The 23355-nt window shown below is 35.5% G+C and overlaps 1 protein-coding gene and 1 non-coding gene across 2 annotated transcripts in view; both read right to left on the minus strand.

Moving 5' to 3' along the window:
- The window catches only part of FMN2 (formin 2), a 399341-nt gene that overhangs the window by 239561 nt on the left and 136425 nt on the right, over positions 1–23355 (minus strand).
- On the minus strand, positions 5261–5457 carry LOC111759070 (U2 spliceosomal RNA). Its single transcript, XR_002793164.1, has one exon. It is a non-coding gene; the product is annotated as a U2 spliceosomal RNA (small nuclear RNA).

The raw sequence follows: 23355 nt of genomic DNA on the forward strand, positions 1-23355 counted from the left end.
GGTCACAGAGGGAAACGGACTTTGGCCCAGTGGTTAGGGCGTCCGTCTACCATATGGGAGGTCCGCGGTTCAAGCCCCGGGCCTCCTTGACCCGTGTGGAGCTGGCCATGCGCAGTGCTGATGCGCGCAAGGAGTGCCGTGCCACGCAAGGGTGTCCCCCGCGTGGGGGAGCCCCACGCGCAAGGAGTGCGCCCGTGAGGAAAGCTGCCCAGCGTGAAAAGAAAGTGCAGCCTGCCCAGGAATGGCGCCGCCCACACTTCCTGTGCCGCTGACGACAACAGAAGCGGACAAAGAAACAAAAGCAGACAAAGAAACAAGACGCAGCAAATAGACACCAAGAACAGACAACCAGGGGAGGGGGGGAAATTAAATAATAAATAAATAAATCTTTAAAAAAAAAAAAAAAAGAAGAGGTCACAGAAGCACACAGAGCAAATGGACACACAGAGCAGACAACTTGGGGGTGGGGGGAGGAAGGGGACAGAAATAAATTTTAAAAAATAAATAAAATAAATCTTTAAAAAAAAAACCCGAAAAACTAGAACCCCTTCTATTGAAAAAAAAAGCAAGATAGATCCCTACATATTCACTTTCTAATACCTTGAATTTATTAAGTGTCTGTGAAAGTTGAGTGAATGAAAAATGCATGAGTAATACATAAACAACTGAAAACTTACAACCACTTATATGTTTAAAAACACAGTATTCATGTGAGTAAACACACTGAAAAGATCAAATAAATATATGGAAAAAAACTCAGCAAGACCACAGTAGAGTGAATATGCAAGACAGTGACAACAAGGATAGATTCACTACAGCCCTGGGTGGCCCCGTGGAAAAAAATGTAGACTATTTTGAGGACTGAGTGGTATGGTTACTGAAACAGTGGAGTGAAATCTGTGGAAACCATATTATTAGCTTCAAAATTGGCAAACATGACCTATAAAACTGAATTAAAAAAAAAAAAAAGTGCACTAAAAACAAACAACAAATTAGTTTGGTATGAGTCATATATTATGTATCCTTTCTAGAATTTTGCATATGACAAAATAGTTGAGTATGGTTGCCAATACTCAAAATGCAGCTGTATCTCAATATGTTACAGAGAAAATAAAACAGATTCTTAGCCAATCTGAAATTGTAAGTGCACATAAGAAAGCAGTACTTATTCCTCCCGGAAATGATAGTGACAGAGATAGCATAGTCAAAAAAGTTTATAAATATATGGAAAAAAAACTTAAGTTGATCTTTAACTCCTCTGTTGCATGATGTGATTTCAAAATAAGAAGTCTGAACAAAGAGAAGAAATTCAATCATATAAATGTGAGGATATTCACGGTAAATACAGGATATTAGTAATACTATTCCCTTAAATAAAACGACAACGACAAAAAAAATACAGGGAACATGTTACCAGAAGGAATACAAGCATTGAGGATAAATGAGTTCAAGAAATACCTAGAAATGCTTTCAAGGAGAGGCAGAGTTTTTTAGAAGGAGAAACTCAGAAACAGGGTAACAACCTGATTAGTTTGACAAGAGGTCCTTTTTTTAACTACTGTCTTTGGGACCCTTGAAGACATATGTAGAATAAAATGGCAGGAAAGAGGATCACTGTACACAAGGGCTTTTCTCTGTTTGGATAGAAAACCTCTCAATCAACTAAATCTGAAGTCTGAAAACGAAAACCGTCAAATCAGTTCAATACTTAATTATGATTTCAAGTCATCACTTTAGTTACTCCAAACCCCTGCGATATTTACTCTGGATTGCATAGCTCAGGGTCTCAAATTTCTGTGCCTTTAAAGCTATGTTTTTCCTTCTAGTTAAATGTGTTATTTTAATTTACCCAAAAGCATTATTTATTTTAGACTGCCTATTTTGCATTAACACCTGTTTCTTTCACTGAAACATTCAGAATAAGCTGAAACCACCTTGGTCTTTTGAATATTTTCTTCATATGTATTTTATAATGAACAAATTTTGTTCACACTTGGTAGGAAAGGGGGAAAATATTCCCAAACTTTTTAAAACGGGAAATGTCTAGTTTGGCATTACAACTGGCTGCTTTGGATTGTTTTACTTTTGGAAGACGTTATAGAGTGCAAAGAGACAGTCAAATGACAAACTCTGTTGTTTGGTTTGTATCTTCACGGAACACAGGAGACCTCTCTAGCTACCTGCCTCGTGCGTGGCAACTTCCACAGAGAAGCAGGTATTATTTTAAGGATTTACTTACCAAAAAGGTAACACCAAATCAGTCTGGCATCACCCAGGCAATAAATGCAACCTAACTTTCAAAATGAGAGTTACTTGGTCTCTCCATGCTAGTTCAAAGGAGGGAGACTAGTATAAATCCCATTTTTATGGAGATTTCTGCTCATCTCGGCTATAAATGAAAGGCTGCTAATTGAAAAAGCACTCAGCTTCAAATAGATCTCAACTCAAATTCCAGCTTCTAGGGGTGCTTGAAGAACATGCTAGTTTCTTTTTTCTTTTTTTTGGCACTAGAAAAAAGCAGGAGAAATTCCATCCTAATTATGAAGCTTGACTTATAACAGTAATTGATTAAAGTACTTAAAATCTTGGTAGAAGGGACTACAAATAAAGACAGCAACATTGTAAAGAAAAGTCCTAAAAATAGTTATTTTGTACTATACTTAGGCCTAAGAAACTATTAAAAATTACCTATCTTTTCTGAAAAATTTTAATGGCATTAGAATCCATGTGGAGAAAGACAAAAAACCATACATAAAGGCTACCATATGGATTGATTAAAAAAAAAAAAGCCCTTGCTTATATTCCTGCTAATATACATCTCAAAACACAATGATTTTTATGGTTATAGAAGGAAAAAATTGAGAAAATGAGAAAAAGAGATGCCTGAAACTCTGCAAATCCTTGGCTGACTTTAGCTCTTCCTGTTCGCATTTCATCTTCATTTCTGCTACTCTCGTTTTCTTGCCCAAAAACATTTGGGTAGCAAGATTTAAACTACAGTTTCCTAAGATGTGTTTTCTAAAATGATACTTTGAAGTCACTTTTCTTGCCTTAGTTAAAATTTATCAACTATGAAAGGATAGCAAAGGCATTTCATTCATTTTTTAATCCTGGAACAATCCCATATAAAATAATTTAATAGAGCAACCAAAGTTAGACATTTTTATGCTTGATGCTGCAATGAGAAGCAAATTAAACCCTGGTTCTTTTAGGAATGCATCACTAACTGATACTGATTTCCAAGGGAGTGTCCAACATTTAGATGGTGGTAGGGAGGTGGTGGGGAATGGTGCTGCGGAATGCCAGTATGCGACAATTTCAATTTTTGCCTTTAAATTTAGACACAATAAGGCAAATCTCTATCACATATATCTATGTGGTAAGTAAGTTAAAAACACAGAGGTCTTTACATTTTTCTTTCAATCCTCTTTCTTATGGAAGGACTTGAGGGAAGAGTCTTCGAGACTTAAATCAAGCAATACACTTGTTGGCAGTGAAAGTTAAACCAACCACGGCTGTACCGTCACAGTGAATCTATCTTCTGGGAGGCCCTGGGGACTGTGTGACTGTGCTCACGAGCATTCACTGGAGGCCAGTACAAGTTTTCTAAAAGGGTTTTAGTTATATTCTCAGAGCTCGTCCCCTTAAACAGAAAAACTGGAATCCTTCATTAAAAGCAAAGAGAAAGAACAGACATTTTTTCTTTCAGAGATTAAGGAACTCTTGCCTAAAAAACTACATTATTCTTTAAGTTATAAATAGCTTACCTTTTTGACTATATCTTTTTAGAGGGAAAAAAGTACATCTTAAAGTGATCTGAGCCTCAAAAACAATATTACTTATCTAGAAAATTATAGTCTGATTTCACAATTACTCTATGAATACTAGAGCTGCTGAAAAAAGCACATTCTCTTAGAAAAAAATAGGTATTTACTGGTAAATATATCCGTAAATAGATTAATACTTGGAATTCTCTAATTTTGCTTCTAAAATTTCCTCTAGTCACCTTTCAAAGATGCAAATAAGAGAAAAACTAATCCATTCAAAATTATATCCATAAGAAATTCAAGAGGATACTGATTCCTTGTGCCAGGTTACAAAAGAAATACAAGATATCAAACAACCTTTGGAAAACAAACACTTTACTGAAATATAGTTCACATACTATACAATTCACCCAGTTAAAGTAGACAATTCAATGATTTTTAGTATATTAAAAGGGTGTACAACCATTGCCATAATCAAATTATAGAACATGTTTGTGTCCCTAAAAGAAATCTCCATTCTTTCTGCCCCCATTTACCAATCTACATTTGGATCTAGAGATTTGTCTATTCCAGACATTTCATACAAATGAAATCATACAGCTTGTGGTCCTTTGTCACTGGCTTCCTTCACTTAGGATAATGTTTCAGTTTATCCACATTGTCCCATATATTAGTACTTCATTTCTTTTTATTGCCAAATAACATTCCAGTGTATGTATAGTCCACATTTTATTTATTCATTGATAGGTTAATGGGCATTTGGGTTGTTCCTATATTTTGGCGACTATGAGTTATGCTGCTTTGAACATTCAGGTGCAACTTCTTACATGGACTTGTATTTTCCTTTCTTTTGGGTCTAAATTTAAAAATGGAATTGCTGGCTCATATAGGTGGTAGATTGAATCATGCCTCCCTCCCCACCCCAGCCCCCAAAAAAGCAAGCCAGAATCAGTGGTCCTGTAGGTATGAACTTATTTGTAAAAAGATCTTCAGAGATCTTACTTAGATGAGACCAAATTGAATATGGGCGGGAGTTAATACAATATAAGGAGAGGAATTCTACCCAGAGACACAGACAACTAAGCAGAAGAGGTAGAAGCCAGAGAAGGAGAAAGAAGGCATTGTCAGGTGACATAGGCAGCTACTAAGCCACCACCAGAATGCTACAGACTTCAGAAAAAGCCAAAGTATGGCTTGACATTACTTTGTTTTTGAACTTCTAGTCTGAGCCTCAAAACTGAGAAATTGAATTGCTATTGTTTAGGCCAAATAGTCTGTGGCATTTGCCATAGTAGTCCTGGCACATTTAACTTTTTGAGACATTGCCGGATTGTTTTGCAAAGAGGCTGCAACATTTTACGTTCCCATCAGCAATGTATGAGAGTTCCAATTTCTCTGCATCCACACAAGCACTTACTTACTGTCTTTTCAATTATAGCCATCCTAGTAGATGTGAAGTGGTACTGCACTGTGTTGTTTTCGTTGTTTTTATTTTTGGGTGCACCATTTCTGGAGTTACTGCAATAGCAGGGCAATATGTGGAATGGACAGAGCAGCCCCCCGCCCCCATTCCATCTCCCTGATCCAAAAATCCATTTAATGTATTGTCCTCGGATAGAGGACGTATTAGATATTAAACTGATAAGAACAGATGCTACAGTTGATCTTAGCCAAAAAGCCAAGAAGCCATGCACTGTGGTCTTGATTTGTATCTTCCCTAAGGCTAATGACTTGGAGTAACCTTTCATGTGCTTGCTGGGTTTTGGTATATCTTCTTTGGAGAAATTTCTATTCAAATCCTTTATCCATTTCATTAATCAAGTTGGCCTTTTTGTATTGAGTTATAATTCTTCTTTATATAACTGGATACAGATTCTCATCAGTTAGAAAATATGCAGATATTTTCTCACATTCTGTGGACTATCTTTTCACTTTTTGATGTTATCATTTGTAGCCAAAAAAGTTTTTAATCTTGCTGAAGTCCAGCTTATCTGTTTTCTTTTGTTGTGTATGCTTTTGGAGTGAAAAATAAGAAACAACTGCCAAACCCAAATTCACAAAGATTTACTCCTATGTTTTCTTCTAAAAGTTTTATAGTTTTAGCTATGCTATTTAAGTCCGTTATCCATCTGGAGTTAATTTTTATGAATGGTATGAGGTATATGTTCAACTTCATTCTTTTGCATGTGGACATCCAGTTGTTCCAGCACCATTTCTTGAAAAGACAATTCTTTTGTCCTTTTAATGTCTTGGCATCATCGTCAAAAATCAATATACCTCAAATATATTTCTGGACTTTCAAATCTATATTTGTCAATACTTAATTCAGTTTTACCCTTTCTTCATTACTTTAGTTTTGCAGTAAACTTTGAAATTAGGATGTGATAGACCTCCAACTTTGTTCTTTTTCAAGGTTATTTTGGCTATTCTGAGTCTTGTGTATTTTCGTACAAATTTTTAAGATCAGTTTGACAATGGCTGCCAAAAAAAAGCAAAAAATACAGCTGGGGTATTAGACATTGTATTGAATCTGTAGGTCAATTTAATGAAAATTGCCATCTCTTATGTTAGTATTATATTCCAATTCATGAACATGGGATGTCTTTCCATTTATTTAGGTCCTCCTTAAATTTCCTTCAACAATGTTTTATAGTATTCAGTGTACAAGTCTTGTACATCTTTTGGTAAACATATACCAAAGTTTTGGATTTATTTTTTCTTACACTTTTTAATGCTATTTTAAGTGGAACTATTTAAATAATTACATTTTCAGAATGTTAATTGTTAGTATTAGAAATACAATAGATTTTTGAGTATTGTTTGTATATTTTGCAACCTTGCTGGACTCCTTTATTAGTTTTAAAAGATTTTTAGTGAATTCCTTAGGATATTTTACAGACAGGATCATGTCAACTACAAACAGAGATCATTTTAATTCTTCCTTCCTAATCTGGGTGTCTTAAAAAAAAATTATTGACTTGTCTAAATACCCTGGCTACACTCTCCAGTACACTATTAAACAGAAGTGCAGGAGCACCAATCCATGTTTTCTTCCTGATCTTAGGAGACAAGCATTCAGTCTTTCACCCTTAGGTACAATGTAAACTGTGGGATTTTTATTAAGATTTTCTAAAAGGTTGAGGAAAATTTTTTCTACTCTTGGTTTGTTATTTTTAATCATAAAATAGTATTAGATTTCATCAAAAGCTTTTTCTGCACCAACTGAGATAATCACGTGGCTTTCATCCTCTGTTCTTCTGATTTGGTATATATTTATTGATTTTCAAAGCTAAACCTGCATGCCTGGTATAAACCCCACTTAGCCACAATGTATAATACTTTATATATGTTGCTGGATTCAGTTTGCTAGTACATTTTCAGGGTTTTTGTGTCTATATTCATAAGAGAACCATAGGTTTTCTTTCTTGTGATGAATTTGACTAATCTTGATATCAGGGTAATACTGATCTCATAGAATGAGTTAAAAAGTGTTCTCTCCTGTTCTATTTTTTGGAAGAGTTTGATAAGGATTGGGGTTATTTCTTATTTGAATATTTGATAGAAGTTGCCAACAAAGCCACCTGGGCCAGCATTTTTCTTTCTGTTCTGGGTAGTTTGTTATTATTATTATTTGTAGTAGTAGTAGAACTCTTTACTTTTTTAGGCCTATTCCAGTTTTATTTTTTCTCAAGTCAAAGTTCTAAGAATATGTCCATTTCATCTATATAATCTAATGTGTTGGCAAATAGTTGTTCATAGTATTCCCTTACAATCCTTTTTATTTCTTATGGCCAGGAATCCTCTTTCATTCCTGATTTTAGGAATCTGAGTATTCTCTCTTTTTGTCTTGGTCAGTCCAGATAAAGGTTTGTCAGTTTTGCTTAACTTTTCAAAGAAAGAAACAGCTTTTAGTTTAGCTAATTTTTCTCCACTGTTTTTCTTTTCTCTATCTCATTTATTTCCCTATATATTTATTTCCTACATTCTGCATAATTTGGGTTTAGTTGGACTTACATTTTTAGTTTCTTAAGGTAAAAGTTTACGTTACTGATTTGAGATTATTCTTCTTTATTTAATATAAGTGCATGGAGTTATATATTTTCCTCTGAATTCTGCTTTCAATGCAACCTATAAGTTTTGGTATATTGTGTTTCATAGTGTTTGCTAATTTTCCTGTGATTTCTTCTCTGAGCCATTGGTTATTTAAAAGTATGGTGTTTAATTTTACAAATTTTGAATACCTTAAAAGTCTGTTGTTGACTTCTACTTTAATTTCATTGTAGTCAGAAACTTATTTTTTCCGATCTCTTTTCATTTATTAATGCTTCAGTCCTTTTAAATTTATTAAGGGAATACTGTCATAAATGGCAACATAAGACATCCCCTGGAAAAAACCTCTCCAGAGATTCAGTGAATAAAAAGACAAATCCCATTTGCATAGAGCTCTAGAGGACAGGAGAGACTGGAGAAGGATTTCACAAATGCTGAATCAAAGAAAAAGAAAAATATCAGGTAGGAAATTGCCATTTTGGATGTACCAGTCTATTCCCCTCCCACTCACTTGGTCCCACGCAGCTTGGGAGTCTCTCTGAAGCAGAAGCCCACTTCCCTCCCACCATGTACACAGACTGTAGGGTCACTCAAAGCAGCTAGTTAGAACCCCACCCAATTTCAGGCACAGGGACCCAAGTCTGCAAAGACACATGGCAGAATACAAGCTGCTGAGGAATGCTGCATACCAAAGGGTCCCCCAGGGGCAGGGGTTGGGGGAAGAAACCATGGCACAGAACAGCTGGCAAGTGGAGCAGTCACTCAATCCACTTTCTGTTGGTTGGACTACTTAAATGTGAGCATGACTTTTCTGGTGTGACCCAACTTCCTATATTGACCCCATCTGGCTCCTGGTGATGATACACAAACAGGGAAGAAACAGGAGGCAGAAAAGATTCAAAGAGAAAAAGAAGGGGACTTAAACATAATTGCTGTAAGACAGGAGGGTTTCAGACATGAAATGTTTAAGGAAAAACACAGTACTAAATTTAAACAAATCATAGGGCATGGGGAGGAAATTCTGCAATCTGCACAAAATCAAACAAAACAGATCAAGATTCTCTGAAATAACAGAGGAAAGGAAGCTTTCTTCTGGAGGGGAAACAACTGCATAAAAAGTGCTACCTTAAAAATCATACCACATACCTAGGGCAAGCATCAAATGAAGAAGAACTGAGAAGATCTGATCAATTAAATAGAGGCTATTCTAAAGGTCTAAGGTAAGTTAGACCAATCATCAAAGAAAAGCCTTAACACAAAGCCAATGAACAATTAACCCTAGACAAGAGGGTGAAACTGATTTTCAGAGTTAACTCATTAATATAATCAGATGCCTAGACATTAGCAAATAATTACAAGCCATACTAAAAACCAGGAAGGTATGGCTCAGTCAAGGGAACAAACTAAAAATTCAGAGGAGACAGAGTGTTTGGAGCAACTGATCAAAGAAGTTCAAACAAATCCCCTAAATCAATTCAAGGAGATGAAAGAAAATATGGATAAAGGATATTAAGATGACGATATGTGAGTATAAAGAAGAATTTGAAAATATAAAAAGAAACAACAGAAATTATGGGGATAAAAGGCACAAAAATAGAGATTAAAAACACACTAGAGGGAGGCAGATATGGCTCACATGACTGGGCTTCTGCCTACCATATGGGAGGACCCGGATTCAATCCCTGGAAACTCCGGGTTAAAAAAAAAAAATAAAAAGGCATTCCTACTCAGCAAGTCAGGGCCTACAGGGTGAGCTGAGTGCCCACATGAGTGACCACATGGTGAGCCAAGTGCCCCTGCAGCAAGCCAAGTACCCATGCGGTGAGCCAAGTGCCCACGCAGTAAACCAGGTGACTGTGCGGCAAGCAGTGCCCACACAAGTAAGTAATGCAGCAAGATGATGACACGAGAAGAGAGATGAAAGGGAGAGTCAAGGCAAGGGACAGTAGAAACCAGGAACTTTGGTGACAGGGAACCTCTCTTCACATCAGAGTTCTCTGGAATCGAATCCCGGTGAATCCAAGAGGAGAAAAATGAGAAAAGACAAAAAGAGAAAAAGATACAGAAGATCACATAGAGAACAGGCAGAGAGAGTAAAAAAATAGCAGAGCAGGGAGGAGGGGGAGGGAAAAATACACTAGAGACATACACATTTGAGCAGGCAGAAGAAAGAACCAGTGAACTAGAAGACAGGACAATTGAAATCATATAGTCAGAATAGATAAAAGAATAGAAAAAAAATTGAGCAGTGTCCCAAGAATTTGAGTGACAGCATGAAGGGAACAAACATAGACATCATGGATGTCCTGGAAAGAGAAAAGAAGGGAAAAAGGGCAGAAATAATATGATGAAAAATTACCCGTCTCTAAGAAAGACATAAATATACATGCCCAAGAAGCACAACATACATAAAACAGGATAAATCCTAAAAGACTTATTCCAAATCACATACTAATAAGAATGTCAAGAGCCAAAGATAAAGAGAATTCTAGAAACTGCAAAAGAAATGTGATCATCATGCACAAGGGATCCTCTATAAAACTTAGTGCTGATTTCTCATCAGAAACCTTGGAGGCAAGAAGGCAGTGGTATGATATAGTCAAGTTACTGAAAGGAAAAAAAAAAGCTGGACAAAAATTCTTTATCTAGCAAAACTGTCCCTCAAAAATGAGGGAGATATTAAAATATTCACTGATAAACAGAAACTCAGAGAGTCCATTAACAAAAGACCTGTCCTGCATCAATTACTAAAGGGAGTTCTGTAGGTTGAAAGGAAAACGAGTGGCTTGAACCAGTGTGAAGAAATGAAAAATATGAGTAACAGTAAATAAAAGAATAAATGCAAAATCCAATAGTACTGCATCCTCAATATTCAACTCTCCTCTTAATTCCTATGAGAATCAGAATGCAACTGAACACAAAAAAACCACAAACAAACAGAGGAATATTTCCTGATAATGGACATGGAATATACAACGTGGTAACATGGAACAAAAGCAACAGAGAGAGAGAGGAAACAGAGGGATACAGGAGCAGAGAACATGGTATGCTATTGAGTCTAAGTTGTTATTTTCTCAAATTAGTAGGTTATAGATGTAGGTTGTATAATATAAACCCCAGGTTAACCACAAAGAAAGTATTTAAACAATACTTTAAGAGACAGAAATAAGAAAAGGATCAGATGTACCACAAAACTATACAGAAAAGGAGGTGCAGCAAAGGAAAAGGGTCAATAAGGAAAACAGGGAACCTGAATAATATGATAGATAAATTAGACCTAATGAGCATATTACTTTGTACCCCAAAACAATAGGATATACATTCTTCTCAAGTGCATATGAACCATTCTCCAGGGTAGACCATGTACTGAGCCACAAAAATAGGTCTCAATTACTTAAAAAAGATTGAAATTATACAAAGCATCTTCTCTGAACATAATGGAATGAGGCTGGAAATCAACAGGCAGAAAACCAGAAAAATCCACAAATATTTGGAAGTTAACATACTCCAAAACAATAGGTGGGTTAAAGAAATTGCAAGGGAAACCAGTATCTTGGGATGAATGAAAACAAGAACACAATGTGTCAGAACTGCAGCAAAGGCAGTGCTGAGAAAATTTTATAGCCATAAACATTTACATTAAAAAAGAAGAAAGAGTTGAATCAAAAACTTAAATGCACACCTAGAAGACCTGAAAAATAACAGCAAACTAATCCCAAAGCAAACAGAAAAAAAGAAATAAACTTTAGAATAGAAATAAATGAAATGGAGAATTAAAAAAAAAAAAAGAAAATGAACTAAATCACAAGCTGGTTCATTGTAAAGATCAATAAAATTGGAAAACTCTTAGCTAGAAGACAAAGAAAAAATAAGAGAGAAGACATAAATAAAATCAGAAACAAGAGGAGGGACATTAATAATGACTTCAAAGAAATGAAAAGGATCATAAGATACTCTGAAAAACTGTAAGCCAACAAATCAGACAACCTAGATGAAAGGGACAAATTCCTAAAAACACACAAACAACCTATACTGACTTAGAAGAAATAGAAGGCCCAACAGACCAAGGAAAAGTAAAGAGATTGAATCAGTCATCAAAAGCCATCCAATAGGGAAGTGGATGTGGCTCAAGTGGTAAGGCCTCCACCTAGCATAAGGGAGGACACAGGTTTGATCCCTGGGGCCTCCTGGTGAAAAAGAAGAGAAAGCGTGCCCATGTGGTGAGCCGAGTGCCCGCGCGGTGAGTCGAATGCCCACATGGTGAGCTGAGGGCCCGCATGGGTGTTTACATGGCAAGCTGAGGGCCCACAAAGTAAGCCAAGTGCTCATGCAAGTGCCCGCATGGCAAGCCGAGTGCACACAAAGCAAGCCAAGTGCTCGTGTCGTGAGCTGAGTGCCCGTGTGGTGAGTCGAGTGCCCGTGTGAGTGCCGGCATGGCAAGCCGGTACCCGCATGGCAAGCCAAGTGCCCATGCAGCAAATCAAGCACCTGCATGGTGAGCCGGTTCCTACGCAAGTGAGTCACACAGCAAGATGATGACCCAACAAAAAGAGAAACTAAGGGGAGAATCAAGGTGAAGTACAGAAAGAGACCAGAAACTGAGGTGGTGGAGTTGACAGGAAACCTCTCTCTACATCAGAGGTCCCCGGGATCGAATCCCAATGAATCCTAGGGGAGAAAGGTGAGAAGAGAAGACAAACCAAGAGAAGATCACACAGCAAATGGACACAGCAAAAACAGCAGGGCAGGGGAAGGGAAAAAAAGCCACCCAATAAAGGAAAGCCCAGGACCAGATGGGTTCACTGGTGAATTCCACCAATCATTCCAAGAAGAATATGAATACTGCTCAAACTCTTCCAAAAAAAAAAAGCCAGATAAAGATACTACAAGAAAAGAAAATTAAAGACCAATTTTTATTATGAATACAGATGCAAAAATCCTCAGTAAAATATATGCAAATCTAATCCAATAAAGAATTATACACCATGATTGAGTGCATTTTATCCTTAGTATGTAAGCATGGTTCAACATAAGACAATCAATTAAGGTATTACAGCTCATTAACAAAACAAAGGGAAAAAACAAATGATAATCTTCAATGATTTAGAAAAGGCATTTGACAAACCCAGCATCCTTTTTTAAAAGAAACACTTTGAAATAAAGTAATAGAAGAAAATTTCTTCAACATGATAAAGGACATATATGAAAATCCCATAGCTAACATCATACTCAGTGGTGAAAGACTGAAAGCTTTCCCTCTAAGATCTGGAACAAGACAAGGATGACAAATGTCATCAGAGTTATTCAACATTGTACTGGAAGTTCTAGCCAGAGTAGTTAGGGAAGAAAAAGAAATAAAAGGCATCCAAATTGGACAGGAAGAAGTAAAACTTTCAGTATTTCCAGATGTTATGATCCTATATATAGAAAGTCCTGAAAAATCCACAGCAAAGTTACTAACACATAAGTTCAATGAAGTGGTGAGGTACAAGATCGACACACAAAAATTAGTAGTATGTCTATACACTAGTAATGAGCAATCTGAGGAGGATATTAAGAAAAAATTCCATTTATAATAGCAACTCAAAGAATCAAATATCTAAGAACAAATTCAACCAAGGATATAAAGGACTTGTACAAAAAAATCACAAAACATTGATAAAAGAAATCAAAGAAGACTTAAATATATAGGATATCTCATGTTCATGGATTAGAAGAGAAAAATCATTAAGATGTCAATTCTATCTAAAATGATTTATAGATTCAAATAAAAATTCCAACAGCCCACTTTGCAGAAATGGGAAAGCTAACCGTCAAATTTATTTGGAAGAAGAAGGAGCCCCAAATAGCCAAAAACATCTTGAAAACTAAGAGCAAAATTGGAGGGTTCACACTTCCTGGATTTTAAAACTTATTACAAAGCTACAGTGATTAAAAAAAAAGCAAGTTACTGGCACAAGGATAGCTATATTGACCAGTGGAATACAACTAAAAAGTCAGAAATAGATTCTCACATCTATGGTCAATTGAGGACCCCTATCTCACACCTTATACAAAAACTAACTCAAAATGGATCACAGATCTAAATATTAGAACCAAGGTTATAAAACTCCTAGAAGAAAATATAGGGAAGCACTTTCAGAATCTTTTGTTAAGCAATGGTTTTTTAGAATTTATACCCAAAGCACAAGCAACAAAAGAAAAATAGATAAATGGGACCTCCTGAAAACTAAAAACTTTTGTGTATCAAATACTTTGTCATGAAAGTGAAAAGAACCTACTCAGTAGGAGAAAAATATCTGGAAACCATATATCTGATAAGGGTTTAATAACATGCAAAATATAAAAAGAAATCTTACAACTAAACAATAGACAATCCAATTAAAAATGGACAAAAGACTTAAGTAGACATTTCTCCAAAGAAGATATACAAATGGCTAAAAAGCATATGAAAAGATATTCAACATGACTAGCTATTGGGGAAATGCAAATCAAAACCACAATGAGATACCATTTTGTACCCACTAGAATGGCTACAATTTAAAAAAAAACAAAAAACAGCAGAAAATTATAAATATTGGATAAGATGAGAAATAGGAACACTCATTCATTGCTAGTGGAAATAGTGCAGTTGCTGTGGAAGCGTGGCAAATCCTCATAATTACAGAATTACCATATGACCCAGCAATCTCACTGCTAGTTATATACCCAGAAGAATTTAAAGGACTCAAAGAAATATTTGCACACCAGTGTTTACAGAAGTATTATTCACAATTGTCAAAAGGTGAAAGCACCCAAGTGTCCATCAACCAATGAAATGATAATATTTTATGTACGTACAATGGATTATTCAGCTATAAAAAGGAATGAAATCCTGATGCTACATGGATGAACCTTGAGGACATTAGGCTGAGTGAAATAAGTCAGACACAAAAGGACAAATACTGTATGATCTCACAGATATGAACTAATTATAATAAGCAAACCCACAGAGTTAGAATCTAGAAAATAGGTTACCAGGGATAGACTGGTGTAAAGAATGGGAAGTTGATGCTTAATTTGTACAGAATTTCTATTTAGGCTGACTGTAAAAGTATGGAAATGGATGGTGGTGATGATAGCACATTACTGGATGATTAACAGCACTGAATTATATATATGAATTTGGTTAAAACATGAAACTTTAGGTCATATATGTTACCAGAATAAAAGTTAAAAAATAAAACACAGGACTGTGTAACACAGTGAACCCTATTGTAGGTGATGGATTAAAGTTAACAGTACAATTATAAGAATGCTTTTTCATGAATTATAACAAATGTATGACACTAATACAAGGTGTTAATAAAGGGTGGTATTTGAGAAAAATACACCAAATGTAAACTATGGGCAACAGATGATACCATTGTAATAATCTTTCATCGATTTTAATAAAGGTACCATGCTAATGCAAAGTACCAACAAAAGGGGAATATGGAACACTGTCATTTTTACATGATTTTTCTGTAAACCTACTTCTCCAGCTAAAAAAAATGGAAATATTATTAATTATAGCACATTTCACAGGCCTGTGTATTGTGTGTTCTGAATGAGGTAATCCCTGTAAATCGCTTCACATAGGGCCTAGAACATAAAATTTCTCAATAAATGCTGGCTACTAGTACTTAGAAAAACAGTAGAATTATAAAAATGTGCTATCAGTTGTAACAAATGTTCCACACCAATGCAAGGTTTTGACAGGGGAGTGGGGTATGGGAGTCCTCTATTTTATGCCTGATTGTTCTGTCAACCCACAACTTCTCCAATAATTTCTTTTTCAATTTATTAAGGCTTGTTTTGTGGCATAGCATAGAGTCTATCATACAGAATGTTCTATGTGAGCTTGAAACAATGGTGTATTTTGCTCTGGTTAGGTGGAGTGCTCTATAAATATGTTAGATCTAGTTTGTTTTTAGTATTGTTTAAGTTTTCTTTATACTTGCTGATCTTCTGCCTAATTGTTCTATCCATTATTGAAAGTGGGGCATTGAAGTCTCCAACCATAAGGCTCTACTGTTGGGCACAACAATAGATATATTTGGTTGTTTTTTCTCTAAAGGCTAATAACGTTTAATGTATGTGTACATATATGTTTTAATAGAGTCAAAGCATGCCTGACAAAAAAGAATCAGAAGAAGCTGATGCAAATTAAGAGCTCACATTCACCGAGTACCTTCTTGCTACCAGTTGAACGTAGTGTTCAGGCTGTCATTTTTATAGTTGTGTGTGTGGAATCTCCAGGAAAGATGAGCCTGATTGGGAGTCTCTTGTTTTCCTGACTAGACTTATACCTTAAATGTATCACAACTTTTAACCGAACTGTCCATCTATATTTGGCTTACCAGTTAAAGAACCTCCTGTAGATGCTATTCTCAGTTTCTTGACCACACGAGTGCTCAGTACTTTATGCAAAGCTGATTTTCAGGACCACACATTCTCAGGAAGTCCATATACTGGAAAAATCAGCCAGATGCCAATGAGTTTGACACAATTATATATTGACTGGGGCCTACTTCAGAAGCAGCCTTTATGGCACAGATCTGCGGTTATCCAGAGATCTGTGGTTTTTCGAACATTTATTACCAGTGACTTTGTACTGGAATATCTGCAACAGCTAAGGAAACTCCTGTAGAGATGGGGTTAAAGATGGTCAAAGTAAAGACCCCAGGAATTATTCAGTGGGAGTAATGTTTGTTCTATTTAAAGAGAGAAATACTCCAATTCTCTAATAATTGTTTTAGGTTGTTCCAACCTTTCAACATACTTGTATCTTTGAACCTCAAGTCTCCTATATACAGTATATATTTGGACCTTAGTTTTTAATCCAATCTGATAACATCTGCCTTTTTATTGGATTGTGTAATCCATTTTCATTTCATATTATTGATACGATTGGATTTGCCTCTGCCATTTTGCATTTTGTTTTCTATTTGTCTCATATCTTTTTTTGTTTCTCTATTTATTCCTTAGTGTCTTTTTTGTATTAAATGGATATATTCTAGTGTAACATTTTAATTCCTGTTGTGATTTCTTAATTATATTCTTGAGTTTTCTTATTGGTAATTCTAGGGCTTATAACATATATCTTAATTTCAGAATTTACTTCAGATTTATACTGACTTAATCCTAGCAAAACATGAAAACTTTAAACTTTGTTCATCTACAGCTTCAATCTCTCTCCACCTTTTTGTTCTAACACTACGTATATATATAATCATTATAATGAGTAACTTATATAATCTTATGTCTTTTAAAGAAGCAGAGATAAGGAGAGAAATAAATATTTATAGCTTTTGTTATATTACTCTTATTCACCTTTTCTGATTCTCTTCATTTCTTCCTACAGATTTGAGTTACCACCTTGTGTAACTGCCTCACTCCAGTACACCTTTGCTCCAACTCATCTCCTTCATGCTGTTATTGTCAAATATATTACATTTTTGTATGTGATAGACCAATCAATACAATTATATACATATGGCTTAATACAACCACTTTTAAAATCAGTCAAGAGAAAAAAGGAGAAAATATTCAATTACATTATCTTTTGTAACTACCTACATAATTACATTTACCAGTGCTCTTCAGGTTTTGGTGTGAATTTGATTCATAGTCTGCTGTCAAATTGCTTTCAGCCTGAAGAATTTCCTCTGTATTCCTTCCAAAGCAGATCTCTTAGCAAGGAATTCTCTCAGTTTATCTTTATTTGGGAATGTCTTTATTTTGCCTTCCTTTTTTAAAGATAGTTTTGCTAGATGTATGATTCTGATTGACAACTTTTCTATTTCAGCACTTTAAACATGTCAGTTCATTGCCTCCTGGCCTCCATTGTTTCTGCTGAGAAATCTGCTGTTAATCTTACTGTAGTTCCCTTGTGTGTGAATAGCTGTTTTTCTCTTGTTGCTTGCAAGATTTTTCATCTTTGGCTTTCAATATTTTCACTATGATATATCAGAGTGTGGATCTCTTTTTATGTACCTGGAGTTTGCTGAACTTCTCAGATGCATAAATTAATTTAGGAAGGGTTCAGACATTATTTATTCAAAAATTTTTTCCTGTCCCTGTTTCACTCTCCTCTCCTTTTGATACTTCCATTTCATATACATTGATGCATTTAATGGTGCCCTGCACTTTTCGAGGCTTTGTCATATTTTTTTCATTCTTTTTCCTTTCTTCTTCAGACTATAAAATTTGCGGATGTATCTTCCAATTTGCAGATCCTCTTTTGGTACCATAAATCTACTGCTAAGTCATCCAGTGTTTTTTTTTTCATTGTGGTTAATGTATTTTTCAACTCCAAAATTTCTTTATAATTTTCACTTATTTCTTGATAGTGCCTGATGAGATATTATCAAATCTTCTTTTAATTCTTAAAAATGGTTTCCTTTAGTTCTATGAACATATTTAGAATGGCTGCTGCTTTGAACTTTGTTAAATCCAATACCTGGGCCCCCTCTAAAGCAGTTATTACTCCTTCCTTCCCCCACCCCCATGTATAGGTTACACACTCCTGATTCTCTGCATGTCTTGTTATTGTTGTTTTTGTTAAATAATGAACATTTCAGATAATATATTGTAGCAACTCTGGATACTGACTCACCCCTATCTGCCTAGAACTTACTGTTTTTGTTTGCTTGTTTATTTGTTTAGTTATCTGGCTGGACTATTTCAGTGAAGTCTACTCCAATGCTGTTTCTGGTGCTCTTGTTCACATTTTCCCCAGGTTTTTAATCTTTAGCCTGACTACCTTGGCATTATCCCTAGGCAGGGACAACCCAGTAATTGGTCAAAGGTTGTGGTTAACTGCCCTTAAACGCTTAGATTTAAAAACCCTTAACCACTTTTGGTGAAGCATGATGGGAAGAGACAGGGGAACTTGCGGGCTGTTATCACAGTTCAGGAAGATTACATATTTTCCCCCAGAGTCAGCCAGGAATTATTAGCCTGGATTATCCCTCTCCAATTGCTCATGACAGGTTTCAGCCTTGGGCATCCACACAGTTTCCAGACTACCAGAGATGGCTATGATATTATCTTTAAGCCTGGTTTCCTAGGAGTCGCCCCTGAGATTGTATTTAAGTCCTTTGTTCTTGAAGCTTCCACTCCACACTAATGTGTATGTATAAGATTTAGGGAATGCTTCCAAGTTGCCCCACATCTTGCTCTGATAGCTCCCGTGTGAGTGAAGCCTAGTGCATGTGCATAGCCTTCCCGACTCACAGAGTTGAACAGGATCCCTGGAGGGTCCTTCTGGCTGTCTCTTTACCTATTTCTCCATGCTTTCCTGGAATAGAGCTTCTGAGACACAGGACTGGGGGGCATCAGGAATGCCAGCTCCTCCTCCAGGGTGAAAACATATCCTCAGACAGAGCTGAGAGGAGCGCCTGTCTTCTTGCTGCACATGCACACAGGGTAGAGCTTCCATAACACAGACTGGAAGGGTAGGTGGTAACTGAACAGGTCATAGTTCAAATTCCAAAAAGTCTCACTGTTCTTTTTTTGACTTAGAAGATATTTTGAATGAATGTTTCTTCATTTCCTGCATGCCCTAAAGACAATTTCCAAAGACTTTAAATTATTTTTAATGCTTTTCACCAATTAAATTGCTGTCCTGCTGGGAAGAGAGTCCAAGCTCCTTATTCTGCCATTCCAGAAGGTCCACCTGCAAAAAATCTTTGTAAAGTAAACACTTAAGATAGTTTCAAATTATATATTAAGTAATTTTAAAGATCAATATATTAACGTTTGACAGAAAAATTAAAGAGAAATGTTCAGAAATCTTTTATTACAAATATGGTTTTGAAAAAGAAACACAAATGTATATGCCTATTTAAATGTTTAAAAATGAGAAAACATAAATAAGAACATTATTTTTTCTTCTCAGTCTTGAATTTATGTCCTCAGATAAGTGAAACCATTTTTCAGCTTAGGTCAAGATGAGGTACATTATGAGTAATCAGACCAGTGTTACCAGCACTCCTTCCTACAGCTATCATAATTGTAACTAGGTAAGTCAAATAAGGAATAAATTTCTCCTTTGTTTTGGGATTACACAAAATACTGTTGCTGTCCATGGTAAAGAAATATACATTCCACTACTTAGTACCCAGATACAAAATAAACTTCAGGTTAAATTAATCCAAGTTCAATTCTCAAACTTATTTCTCATATGACAAACATAAAGACTTTTGCTAGGAGGATGAAAAGGAAATGCATTCAGCTAAGAGCAATGAATATATAATGTCGAGATTCATATTCCTGATGCCCTCAGACAGGAGCTTTCTACATACAGAGAAACTTACTACAACTTTGATTTATTATGATTTTAAATAAGCTGCAGGGAAATCTTTGTTCATGCTGCTGTTCTCAAAAATCATCCCATAATTCTCTCTCTATATATATAAACCAAATAAATTCTTCAAGTCTCATCGCCTCCACATAGCCCTCAAGCCCCAAGTCGAACCAACACACTCTATTCAATTCTTGGCCACCCAAGACACTTGCTGTTGGTATATAATGTGGAACTTGAAGGATAATTCAAGTGTAGTCACTTGAATTACCTATTACTTTCTCTCTTAGGTTGTGCAATAATAAATTGGCCTTCCAGAGAAATCCTGTGCCCTCACTGGTATATAATTTATTTTCTCGGCTATATCCCCTGCTGAAATGGATCAATCCTGCAACCTTCCTATAAAGAAAGGGTTGCAACCCTGAAAGTGATTGGTATCCCCCTTTAGTTTTCCAAGGCTTTTTCTAGCAGCTGTTCCACTCTATACTGGCTGTATTGAGAAAACACTTTCCCATCAACTGTTCTATATAGAATTACTGCTCTGTGAATCACCCAAAAATCTTTTCTTAGTTTTGCCAGGATGAGTTTAGTTTTATAACTATCATAATATGGTAACGAATCTTGAAGGAATTTTCCAAGCAATCTTTCTTCAGTTAATATGTACCATTATAAACAGAACATCCCAGCCATTAAAAATCAGTACCCCTTTCTTATATAACTAAACAGAATTTTAATGCCATCATAGTATATACATAAAAAGTCAAAAAGAATTAACCTTCAGCATAATGATTAGATTTTATGCAATTCCAATGTGCAATTAATCAAATAAAATTGCCATAATGCATAATCTAGCAAGGTCAGGGATCATTAGCTTAATTATATTTTCTTTTCATTATGCTATTGGTGTTTTTTACCCTTTAACTTAGAAGTATAAAACAATTTCTTGGCTGAAAGAAAATTTTTAAAATAGTGGTTATTATTATTGCATTCTTTGAATTGATTGGGTATACTCTACAAATAGTTATAGGAATAGCATCTTCAAAAAAATAATAAATCTTTCAACATCTAAACCAAATCCAGATTCCACAAAACCTATGTTTGTCTAATTATAGGTTTGTATTTTGATGTGGTTTTCTACGTAAATACATTTTTAAGGCTTGCAATAAGAATGTATTCTATTGAAAGCAGATGTCAAGTTAAAAGTTACAAAGTACCAAATGTTTATTATGCATCCCAAAAACAAATCTAAATTGTCTTATTATAAGATATTTGGCATTTCAGACATTATTTTAGAACTTCAATCTAAACAACATATATCTGTCCAAATTAAAACATATCTTGCCAGCTACAACTGGAAAAATTAATGCCAATACAAAAAGATAAACTTTCATTATTCAGATTATCAGTCTATCACCCTGTGAACATACAAATTCATTTATTATAAAACATAATAAAATATATAAAAATAAATACTTATAAAAAATAATAAAAGTGAAGCAGAGATTTATGGGTAAAATACATAACTTCTTTTTCCTTTTTATATCAATAAATACTATTATCAGATGATAATATTTGAAGTATAGCAGACAAGTTTTCCCAATTCTCCAACATAGCAAGAGGAAGTCTTCTAGTAGTAATATCTATTTCACATAAGGATGAATGTTTTAGAATTGTTACAATGTTATACACTCCCATATAAGAGCATTTGAATATAAGCTTGTTTTCCCATCATTATGAATTTTTACCACATTAAAAATAAACCTTTTTAGAGGTTAGGTCATCAAGTACAACGGAAAGATTGAACAGGATACCAAATGTCTAATTCCTTAACAATTACATCTGCTCTAAATGTGCATTTTAATGAGTCTTTTTATTACCTCCCTTATAATAAGTAGCAGATTTAACTATCTATTTTTCTAATCATATTTCCAGAGGCTGAAGCCTAACAAACATTTAACTATTAGGACTAGTTTACTCCTCCATTCTTTGGACAGAGAATTTTAATCTGATAAATAGAACAGAAGAAACCCACGAAGACAATCATTTGTGTTACATTAAATGGTTATACAAATGTCAGTTATGGATTTCAAAATTAACACAGATGATTCTTTTATTTTATTTTATTTTATTTTAAAGATTTATTTATTTATTTAATTTCCCCCCCTCCCCTGGTTGTCTGTTCTTGGTGTCTATTTGCTGCGTCTTGTTTCTTTGTCCGCTTCTGTTGTCATCAGCGGCACGGGAAGTGTGGGCGGCGCCATTCCTGGGCAGGCTGCTCTTTCTTTTTCACGCTGGGCGGCTTTCCTCACGGGCGCACTCCTTGCACGTGGGGCTCCCCCACGCAGGGGACACCCTTGCGTGGCACGGCACTCCTTGCGCGCATCAGCGCTGCGCATGGCCAGCTCCACACGGGTCAAGGAGGCCCGGGGTTTGAACCGCGGACCTCCCATATGGTAGACGGACGCCCTAACCACTGGGCCAAAGTCCGTTTCCCAACACAGATGATTCTTAGTCATTCTTGTTCACTTCTGCGTGCAAATTTACCTTGTGGGTAGCATGGCCCCTTACAGATCTTTTAAGCATGATTAGATATTATTTATTTAAAGCATACTTTACAAAGTTGGTTCCCTTTTGGGTTATTATGGGATGAACAAAAAGTATCATCACTTGACATTTGTTGAGGTTTAGCCACAGTTGCTGTCTGTCTCTAACCACTATTTTTACGCCATACAAGCAAATGCCCCTCGTTTTTATTGCTTACAGAAGCTATGTCTAAATCTCACATCACTGAGATAACATTTTATTCAACTGGGCAAGCACCGTGCTTGGAGGCATCATAATTTATGTACTTGTCAAAATTGGTTAGGTGTGGAAAAGACTTTAAAAGTGTTTCCCCTTATAATTTCATAATTATAACTAGACACTTAAATATTGAGTATATATCGAAAAAAATCTATGCACAAAATTCAAATTTTCTTTAAAAAGTCCACATTCTGGTCTCCATATAAATAAAATAGTATATTTAAGTTCACATAGAAACATTTCACATGCATGCTTACAATGTAGTTTACTAAGAACACAGAATCCATAGCCAAGCAGCTGGAGTCTGAACTCAAATTCTGCCACTTACTAGCTTGGGAACACTGTTTAACCCTTCCATATCTCAGTTTTCTATAGTATAAACCTTGAGATTCTGATATCTACCTATAG

The sequence above is a fragment of the Dasypus novemcinctus genome, chromosome 13 (genome assembly GCF_030445035.2).
Source record: "Dasypus novemcinctus isolate mDasNov1 chromosome 13, mDasNov1.1.hap2, whole genome shotgun sequence".
NCBI lineage: Eukaryota > Metazoa > Chordata > Mammalia > Cingulata > Dasypodidae > Dasypus > Dasypus novemcinctus.